The sequence below is a fragment of the Halyomorpha halys genome, unplaced genomic scaffold, assembly GCF_000696795.3.
Source record: "Halyomorpha halys isolate HHAL.00 unplaced genomic scaffold, Hhal_1.1 Scaffold599.1, whole genome shotgun sequence".
Classification (NCBI taxonomy): Eukaryota; Metazoa; Arthropoda; class Insecta; order Hemiptera; family Pentatomidae; genus Halyomorpha; species Halyomorpha halys.
In genome coordinates this window covers 252,124-261,864 of record NW_027108603.1, presented here as the reverse complement: position 1 = coordinate 261,864, position 9,741 = coordinate 252,124, and the positions used below count along the sequence as shown (strand labels likewise).

General features: G+C 29.3%; 1 long non-coding RNA gene across 1 annotated transcript in view; it reads right to left on the bottom strand.

Moving 5' to 3' along the window:
* Window positions 1-457: 457 nt before the first annotated feature.
* LOC106684651 (uncharacterized) overlaps window positions 458-9,741 on the bottom strand; it is a 112,540-nt gene continuing 103,256 nt past the window's right edge. Inside the window, exon 3 of the long non-coding RNA XR_001343724.2 lies at window positions 458-499. This is a non-coding gene — a long non-coding RNA (uncharacterized lncRNA). The remainder of the gene's footprint in view (window positions 500-9,741) is intronic.

Genomic DNA, 9,741 nt, shown 5'->3' with positions numbered 1-9,741 from the left:
TAACATTAATCAAAAAATTAATTTTAGACATACTACAATAACAAATGAATTCCATCGACGACACAACCTTGATAAACGATGTTCGCTCCTAGCGTATGAATGTCGTGTCAAATATGCGAAGAGGGTTTCGTCACCATATATCATGGTCTCTCTACATCGATCTCTCATAACCCTCTTTTTTTCATCTTGTAAAATATGACATGTGAAATATCCCAGTGACAATGGGGACCATATATTTCTATTACATATTGGGTGAGAGGACAAAAACGTTTACAAGAAACCTTTTGTTCTTAATATGAAGGAATTATTCATAACTTTCCTACCAACGAATATAAAAAAATTAAAATTGCATGTGCAAGGCTTAAAAAATAATTAATAAAAAAGGGAGAACAAATTGTCAGCAATCACTTACAAAGTGTATAAACTTAATAAAGAAAAGAAAGTTATTAACTTAGTACTCACCAATGATTTATAAAAGAACTGCTTAATCCAAAGTAACCTAAAAAAAAAAGTAATAAAATATCATCAAATAATTCTAGAGAAAAAAACTCTGAAAAATAAATAAACAGATTTCATCGTAAACCTCCAGCTATATAGCCAGAGAAAGATTAGTGACCTCACACACTGTGCGCGCATAAACACTTCGACAGTGGCTGTGCAATAAAATAGTCTGATATATGCCTGACACTTTATTATAACTGATGGTCCAAGAGAAGAAAAAAGTCAGTAATTTCACCCCAAATTTTGAGTGCTTAATTGAAAACTATGTATAATTAATTACTAGTAAAAATTGCCAAGTATGGTTAGTATAGTTAGAGGGAATAAAAAATGGTGGTTGTTCTAAAACGTTGAATAAAAAATTCATTCCCAGCTCTGTATCATCGAAACATTTTTTTTTTTTATTTGATAGATTTATTTATTGATAGATATTACAATCTGCCACACAGTTGTGGGCAATAGGTAATATTGATGAATGATCTCATACATACTAAAATAAAAAAAAAAAATAAATAACTCTCTTAAAATATCATCGAAACTACCAACAACACTAAAAACCTAATACAACATCATTTAAAGCAGAGTATTTTTTTTTTTTTTAATATGAGCCCAAAAGAGCAATTTACGTTTAATTGTCCCTGAGATATACTTTTGTAAAAAGAAACATTTCATAAAAAATCACTAGTGGTTGAATTTATTTAGAAGTCTTTATCTCAGGAACCATTAGTTGTAGTCAGCTAGCACTCTAATTAAAACTAGTTGAATGTACAATACAGTAGTTAATAATGTTTCTCTTCGTAGGGGTAGTAGTTTTTACGATATTTTCCCAAATAATTTCCTTAAAAATAAATTCTGTTCCATAATGTTTTCTACCGTTGTTCGTAGTTTTTAAGATATGTAACTTGGAATGAAAAATTAATCTTTTTGGATTTTGTAACAACCGCCATTTTTTATACCTTCTCAACAGTTTTCATTAGAATCCTAAAAAATTGGGGTGAAATAACTTTTTTTTCACCCGGCACTTGTACAATGAGTATTATTGTTATAATCCTTTGATATTTTTTTATGTTCCTTATATTACTATTAATATCTGTTATATTGTTGTTAAAAATTAATAATAACTTGAAACCTGCTTTTTGTGCAATTTCGTCTGTTATACCCTTGCTTCAAATCAGCCAAACATCATCCAAAATTCGAATCACGAAAAGGATGTTCTATTGACACCAGTTTTTTATATTACAGGAAACTATATTTTGGAATTACTGCACCAATCTGCATATTTTGAGGTTTAAATACTCAAAATTACATTTTTTTTTGTTTTTAATTTTTTTTTAGTCTTTACCATGAAATATTTGTTTCATTTACAAATTTGTCTGTTATGCGTGAAAATATTAACCTTGCCCATAAAAAAAATAAGTTAAATTTAGTACTCTTTATTTATTATATCATCCAAACAACGCCTGCCTCTTCTGCCCATTATTAATTTATAAAATAAAAATATTTACAATTAATAATAAACAAATGTTACTTTGCTTTTTAATATTTTTTTTTTACTTACCAATAATTTTATATTTTACTGTATATACATCCACTTCACTAATTTATAACTATTTCCATATCAAAAATGTTTTGAAATCAAGCCGAATGTTTGAGTTATTATTCTGATTTTTTCCTTACTATTAATTTGTGGACATGTGTTTTATTAATTGACACATTTATTTTTAATATTGCATACTGAATGAAACTGAAGTGGATGTATATATAGTTAAATGATAATAACAAATGCTTAAGGAACCCGAAGGATCGATGCCGATTCCATTAATCGCTCTCCACACACATCCTTCCAGTGACGCCATTCCAAACCTAATTCAACTAAATCAGTTTTAATGCAATCCTCACATTTTAGTTTCGGCCTAACTCTCGGTTAGGTTTATTAACATGGGATCCGCCAGTTACTAAGTCCATCTTATTTGTCGCAAAGCTATAACCTGAATTATATTTACCGGGTGCATTTCTCTTAATTCAGCGATGTGTTGTCTTCTAAATTCTCACGATAATTTATGCTTTTTTCAGTCCAAAAATGTATGTAATACATTACTTTCAAAAACCTTAAGGCGATGTTCATCCCTTAGTGTAAAGGGCCACGTTTCGCATCCATAAAGAACAGTGGGAAGGATAATACTTTTGTAAATTATAATTTTAGTCAAATAAAAAAAAGTTTTAAATAAAAAAGTAAAAATAAAGGTGAAAAAAAATTGGAACTTAATTAGTATAATTACAACTGATTATTTATATTTAAATTACAATTTAGAGTTTTTGTATGATTACAGCACAATCTTGCACACTTTGAGGTTTTAACAACACTCAAGTCCAACCACCACTATTCACTTAAGATAGTGATATAGATATAGAAAATATAGACTTCTCTTTTAACAATGTCTGAAATTCAAGGCACTTAAGATAACTCAACTTATTCGGAAAATGAATATGGCTCTCCGAGAACAATTCTTAGACGATAAATACTACCTTGAGATATGGGAAATTAGTAAGCAAATTTAAAAAAAAAAAATTAGGAGATTTCTACTATGCAATCGAGAAATATTCTGAAATTGTTGGTGGTTTTATTGATTAATTTATTTGCATCTATGCATATGGATTTGATGGGTATGAAAAGCAAGCTGCTGCAATCTATACTCACATAGTTATTAATAATAGTCTGAAACTAGTGCCTCGTTCTATAATTAGACACTCTAGTATGTGAATAAAATTATGCTATCGATATCGACTCACTATGCTCACTCAAGAGATCTACAAATCCCTACAAGATTTTTATTAGTTGAGGTAAAGGCCTGAAAACAACTCATTATTTTCGCGCTATGCACTAGAATTACGAGAATAATTTACTGACGTACAGCAACATACATAAACAAATAATATTTATTAGAAAACGTATAATAACACCACATGTGTCGAATTCATAGCTGAGCGAGGGTTCCAGAGAGCTTAGTTTAGAAGATTGATGGTATAATAAATTTTGACCGACCTAGTTGATCCCACCTAGGTCGGTCAGAATTTATTTCTCAGCGGCGTCGAGGAATGAATCTTGACATGCTCACTCTAGGACTGAATATGTCTTTGGTGCAGCGAGTGTGAACCATTAAAAAATAAAACATAGTAATTTGTAAGGAGTCGCTGTTTCTTGAATAATGGTTGTTCAAGGAAGTGATTTGTTCGAAAACACGCTCAACCACTATTTTTCCAACAAAGAGTAGGTAATCTATAGGAGCAGAGTGTACACCACAGCTTCCGAACCCACAAAAATTTGACTCTCGGTTAAAGTAAAGCAATTATATGTTACTATGACAGACCAAGAGGATCAGTCCTATATCAACAAATTTTTTCTAATAAGTTATCATAATACCTCAAAATTATAAATTATTAAAAAATTATATATATTTCAATATATTGCCTTTTATATATATTTATTTATTATAATCCTGTCACACTGTTTAGACGCTAAAAAATAATGAAAGAAAGATTTTATTTTGTGACTATTGTAACTTGAAAATCACTGCGTACTATTTTTATTTTAAAAGGTCAGCCAAGATGGTTTTTTTTTTCCTTAGAAAAGGATTATTTTATTTATTTATTTTTTTATAATTTCTATACAAAATAAACCTTTGGTAAGGTTCTGAATGTATACATATTATAAATTCCATGCTATAATTAGCCATATAACTTGGCTTTGTGGATTTTGATTTGAGAAATAATGTTTAGGTACAAAAACAAAATTAAAAATTAAAAAAAATAAGAGGTGGAAAAACAAGTTGTTAATTAATAGATAATTAAAGTTTTATAAATAGAATAGATGAAAGATAGGATCGAAACCAAAGAAAACTAAAGATTCGACGATTCAGTACTTTGTTGTCCTCTATGTTGTTCTAAATTTGGTATTGTTCTTGTTTTATTCAAATGATTGAAGACTTCTGTAGACTACGTTGACTGTTATTAAAAAACTGGGAAATTGTCAAGTGTCTTCATACATCATGATATTCCTGATCAGTGTTCTGTTGATTTCGTGTACAAATTCATATTTGATTCATGTTTGAAAGTTTGTGGTGGATAGGATAGGTTTATAAAATAGTTATATCCACCTAAATTGGTCATTCTGATCGCTATTTGTTGCGCAGAAATAGTATGCATAACAATAATAGTATATCAAATAAATATAACAGTTAAATCAACAGATTGTGTCAATAATTAATGAGGACTGAAGGCTCAACTGAAGCAGATACGAGATAGGAGTCCGGTTGGTAGCAGTTCACTCGATCGATATGAGTACCTCCTGTGTATTCTGCATTCTACCTTCCGACACATTTAGCATTACACTGCTTTAACATTAATCCAAAGCAAATGCTTTAGATTAATATATCCTTAATAATGAATGTTTATCATATTATATATAATCAGAGAGTAAATATACGATAAGAAGTGCATTGCATTTTGATAGCTCTGAATATATATTATATATATGAACTAATAACTACGTACTCAATCTACTAGGCTCGAAATGAGACTTCAGAAACTTAGCTATTGTTTCATAAGATTTATTTATATTTATATTTAGAAGTGATAGCTATATCTTTGCTAATAAATTTCCTATTTTGTTTCTTTGAATATCCAACATTTCAGTAGTTAAGAGAACCTTCTCAAAACGTCACCCAATATTTTTTTTAAAAAAGCGTGTAAATTAGTTATAAATTTTCGAGGATCTTTGGTAAACTACAAAGCTTCCTATTTATATAGACAGGTGATATCTAAGTTCGTTATACCTTCGCCAATACTTGTCCGATTTAGTTTATTTCTTTTTTCTTTACTTTACAGTCAGGTTAACAGGGATTCTACCAAAATTGACCAAGTTCCCTTTCAGAGGTTTTTCCAAATTTTCTCTGACCAAACAAAAGTCACTCGAACTGATATTTTTTCGCTACTCACACTTGAACTAAATTTTAATGAGTTTACAAAATTTACAACTATAATTTATAGAAGAATACTTCTAAGGTTTTTAATGCTACGTCCCCTTTTTTCCATTTTACCCCGAATTTTTACTAACAGACAAGTAACTTAGTTATAATAAATTAAAAGAATTATTTATTGATTAACTTATTTTTTGAAAGTACAAAACAGCTATTAGTTATTGATAATCTCAAAATAACAAAAAATTAGTAGTTGCTTAATTAATTTTGGGAAATCTATATCTCAGGAGTCTACTCTCCATATATAAAACTATATCTTAGACGAACAGATGGCAACTAGCACTCAAATTAAAGCTAGTTGAATGTATTATTAAGTAGTTTATAATGCTTATCACCGTAAGAGTAGTAGTTTTAATGATATTTGCCAAAATAAATCCACAAATGCTGATTTCTAGTTGTTCACACAAAAGTTTTTATTTATGAAAAAAATATGTCTCCATTAGACATAGAGACGTCTGCTACCACTTATGTTAGAGTCAAGTTTAAAGTACTATAAAGTAGTTTACGACACTTATCTTTGTAATAGAATTATTTTTCATGATATTTGCTAAAATAATTTGATTTCTAGTTGTTCGGACAAAATTTCATAAGCAAAGTCATATCATAAAAACTACTATCCCTACGAAGGTGTCATAAACTACATTATGGTATATTAAACTAGCTTTAATCTAAGAGCTAATAGACATCAGTCGGTCGAATGGTTCCTACGCTATAGATTTTCTAAAATAAATTCTTATTATGAAACTACTGATTTTTCAGGCCGTTTTTTATGAAATGTTTTAAAGAGCTATATCTTGGGAACAATTGAACGTAAATAGTTCTATTAGGGCTCATATTTAATTAGTGGTACTCTACTTCAAAGGATATTCTGTTATGTTTTCTAGTGTTGTTGATAATTTTAGAGCTTTTGAGCTCTGAATGAAAAAATAATTTTTTTAATGACTTGAAACAGCCACCATTTTTTATTCCTCCTTACAAAACATGGCAGAATCGTCAATTTTGACTAGTAATTATATATAGGTTTCATTAGAATAATCAAAACTTGGTTTGAAATAACTGCCCTTTTTCTCCCCTTGGGCTCATGTACTAAGACCACATTGTCGGAAGGTTTGATAGAGCCATAAACTTTGTGCATATATCGCAAATACCATGAAAACTACTACTGCTACGAAGATAAATGTCATAAACTACATTATAGTAAATTAGAACAGCTTTAATATGAGTGCTTATAGACATCTGTACGTCTAATGATTCCTCAGATATAGTTTTCATAAAATTAATTAAAAACTAATGATTTTTCGTTATTTTAATATCAAATGATACTTTTTATTTTTTTTTTTATTTTATTATTATTTTTTTTTTAAACACTATATCTCGGGAACTATTGAACGTAGTTAGTTCTATTAGAGCTCAAATTTACTCTACTTTAAATGATATGTTAGAGTTTCTTGTATAATCAGTAATTTCAACGATATGTAGCTCTGAATGAAAAACTTTTTTTGTCTTGAAAAACTTGTCAGACTCATCAGTATTGACTAATAATTAATTATACATAGTTTTCATTAAAATAATATAAAATTGGTGTGATTTCTCTTATTTATCTGATATTCCACAGTTATTATGTAGAAAATTAGAATTTTCATTCAGGCCTGTCTGAAGTATCTCAGGAAATAACATCAATGTATCTTGCATGTCCTGCGGTTTGGAGAAGAAATAAAAACGACTATACATTTTAATAGCATGCAAATACTATTACATTCATTGTAATACTGAAAATTACTCTACCGCAATTTCTAATCATTCTAATGCCTGATCCTTTTGAAACTGTTAGGAACGATACCTAGCTTATATAAATTTTCCCAAGACAGTAAATGAGCCTATAAAAGACGGACTATATCATCGCGATCCTTTGGATGCCGAAGAGCACAATCGATCGGCAAATCGATTTCTGCGGTCGATGCTATCCTGTCTCCAAGGTATAGGCAGCATGGCCTAGCGGTACAATGTAACTATACCAACCTTCGCGAAAAGTTTGTGGTTTTGTTTTAGCATCGTGCTTCAGATTCAGAACTGTTCCATATGTATGCTTTGATTTAAGAGTATTTATTTGTGGGCATGCTTTTCTTTTACTTTCGAAATATAAATTTAAATTAATTTTGTTCCGCTACAACCCAGGAAAGGCCAGGGGTACAGTACTAAATAGATACTGTTACAAGACCAACGATTTTTTTTTTAAGGAGGTGATTTGGTAAGAATCGCTCACGGCTACAGTTAAACAGAAAATATTTATCTGCCACAACCGGATTCGAAACCGGGTCCTTAGAGTAAGTAGCAAAGCCCCTTACTACTCAGCTCCCCGAAATAAGACCATGTTTATTTATTTTGCAAATTAGAAATCAAACCTCTTACAAAAAAATAGTGTGTGCTTCACGTAGCCACTAGCCACCTTCCTCACGTCCCCACGTTTTTTGTGTAAGGTGCATGTTGTGTATAAACTTGTCTCTACTTTGTTTATAAAAAAAAAAAAGCAGTATACATACGAATGGAATCGGAAGAGATCGGATATTCTCGGTGTTTCTGAATTCACATTCTCAAAACTCCTGTCTCAATTTTCCCTTTTTAATTAATTTTCAAATTCTTTCATATTTCATGTTTATTCGTTTTTATTACTATTAAAAAAGCAAAATGGTTAATAATTTCAAATAAAGAAAATTAAAGGAATTTTTTAAAAAAAATGTATTTAAAAACTCGACTACAACGATTTTAATCCTTGTCAAACTATTGATAATAAAACCTACCTTATTTAAAATTATATTTAATTTTACTTTTATATGCCGAGCTTAATCAAAATCATCAAAGCTACTTTGAGAAAATAAAAAAAAGTGTATAAAATCGATTATAGAAAGTGAGACGATTAACGAAAAATGTCGTTTAACATAACATAAATCTGATCTAAATATGTAATTTTAGATTAGTAAGACTTTTTTTTTATTGTGCAAGGCTGTTCACATTGACACTGGCACACAAATACAGACCATTTTGCGAGACTTGGTTATTTGAAATCGAATTCGAAATTTTCCCCCTTACTATATTTCATATACACTTAAGTAAAAGTCAAATATGCAAATTAAGGTTTAAACAGTCATATATCGTACCCAACAAATATGTTGGTAATAACATTTAATCAGTTGAAAAGTGAATAGCAAAAACTTTTAGAGTATGTGCAATATAGCCAGGAAAGGATACCATCTTTTTTACTCAATTCTTGCGGCAAATCTAGGTCCTGAAATATTGATCGTAGAAGATTCGGGAAATTCGGGGAGTTAGCATGCGTCCAAAATATTAAATGTTATATAGCTGGTTCTTAAAAAGTTAAAAAACTGAGGTCATTACCGAAATATTGACAAAAAAAAATTATTTACGGAAAATCGGTTAACTTTTTTGATATTGTCTTCAGAATAGTTAAACAAAATATGAAGGAAACGGTCTAGGGTCAAAAAAGGAACAAAAATAGTTAACAACTATTTATTTACTAATGTTTGGCCCCACTCTGCAGAACTTCATTTGGGCTAAGAATATGTTGATAATGTAGGATGAAATTATATCAAACAGTAAACTAAGGTAGGTTTAAAATCATGTAAATATAAATGCAATCTAATATTATTTGTTATTTATTTTTTACACTTATTTCATTATTAGATTTATATTTATATATTTTTTAACCCAACCTTATTTTACTTTTTTTGACCTCTTTATCCTAAATTATCAACATATTTTTAGTTTTTTGTATATATTTTTTTAGCCCAGATGAAGACCTACAGAGTAGAGTGAAACATTTGAAAATAAATAGTTGTTTACTATTTCTTGTTCCTTTTTTACCTCACCCCAGTTTTACATTTTTCTTCTGGTTTATATTTACAGTGTAGGGTTCTAAAATTTTGTAAAAGAAAAAATTGTATCAAGATATAAAATGTTAAAAATAAAATGGAACTATGAAAATTAGTAAAAATAAGTTATTGACAGGAAAACATACGTCTTTCAGTGTGAAATGTTAGCCCGAAAGTATATTTGATCATTAGAGGAAGGTGATATAATCTTACCCTTCTTCAAAGCAAAAGTGAAACCAAAAAGGCCCACGAAAGAAAGGTTTACGTTGATATTAAATTGAATGTTCGCCATTACAATCTTTTTTTTTTTTTTTTTTTTT